Source organism: Tauraco erythrolophus, chromosome 6, assembly GCF_009769465.1.
Source record: "Tauraco erythrolophus isolate bTauEry1 chromosome 6, bTauEry1.pri, whole genome shotgun sequence".
Taxonomy (NCBI): domain Eukaryota; kingdom Metazoa; phylum Chordata; class Aves; order Musophagiformes; family Musophagidae; genus Tauraco; species Tauraco erythrolophus.
Window position 1 is genome coordinate 32,253,681 of NC_141470.1, and position 1,580 is coordinate 32,255,260.

Consider the following 1,580-nt stretch of genomic DNA (forward strand, 5'->3'; position numbering starts at 1 on the left):
TTAGGCAAAAGTGTAACTCAGTATTATGTTTTCTGATTTATTTATTTGAAGCTTAGCCGAACAGGAGGCTAATCACTGATGTAAGCTGAAAGGAGAGAGAAAGCTAACACGATACCCAGTTTCAAAGTACGACTGCTGAAAAAGTCACACAACAGTTACCAGTCAATCTGCTTGGGCACAAAAGAGATGAATCCAGCTACTAGGGTTACACAATAGTTCTTTCAGAGCTACAGTCTAATGTGCTGCCATTAACATACTCATTTAACAATAATGAAAACTCTCTCAAAAGTGCAGACTACATATCGGACATAGCAGACACTCAGTTATAGCAAGCTAACCAAGCTGAAATGCTTCATAATCTTAAATTAGATCAGTGTTTTAAGACAAAGGAGAGAAAAGTGATGCAACCTTCACGCTTATGTAGTAACAACCCAAATGCAAGCAAAAACTATTCTCAACTGAACCTCATAGACCCAAGTACTGAAATGATCTCTAAGTTGCAACATCTCATTTGGAACATAAGCTACCACGACTTGGCATAAGAGGGCAAATCTAGAAAATTTCATGCTGGTTTTTGAAGGTGTACGTAAGACTTGGTAATAAGCAGTGTACTTTAACACATATTGGCCTGGGCTTGAAAAGCAGATTGTCCTTCTGAATTTATTTTGAGATTCAAACACAAAAACTTGAACAGTTTCTGAGAATATAATTATAGTCTCCACCACTCTAACTCCAAACTAGCTCATAAATTAAAACTTCAGGATAACAGAAGCAGCTCTGAGGAGTGGAAGACTGACTGGCAATTTAGTGTTTGACAATTCTGAGCTATTTCTTGGGTTGTACATCTAACACCCATTCAAGTATGCGGAAAGGCTTTTGCGTATTTCTACAGATTCTAAAGCAACTCTTAATGGAGCTAGTGCTCCCATGGTGCACATTTAAGCCAAAAAACAAACAACAAAGATGACTGCTGCGTTTAACTAACAACTCTTAACTGAGAGTCGGCTCAGATATGTAAACAGACGCTAGTGATGTCAACTCTTAGCAAACCTGTTCTATACAATGAAACAATAATTAGCATGCCCAAAAAAACACACAAGGGAATTTTCTTAGATATATGCCCAGGAAAGGGACAAGTTAAGAAAACCTGTTTTAAGTCAGGCTTCATTGCAGCAAAATACGGAACGGTGACTTAAGCTAGAAAACACAAGCAAGTTTGACTTGAAAAGTCCATGTAAGCAATTTTGATACAGTTACTTTATTAATGCTATCCATGATGAATCAGCACATAAATGAGATGAATAAAAGTACTTTAGAGAAGACAAAACAATATATTTTATGCAAATTTAAATGCTAACTCTACAGTTAGCAAGTCGTATTGGAAAAGAGTCAGACACTTCCAAGGACAATCAAAGTAAGCCTTTCTTGGTTTTAAAGTAGATTTATACAACACAGCCTTTCTTCCCTTACTTGGTCAATGGTTGATGAGCATCTGTGAAGTCTCAGTCCTTTGAATCTATAGGCACTGAAACAAAGCCCCTGAAAAAGGGTAAAAGGAGTTTGCGTCAGGATTTTGACAG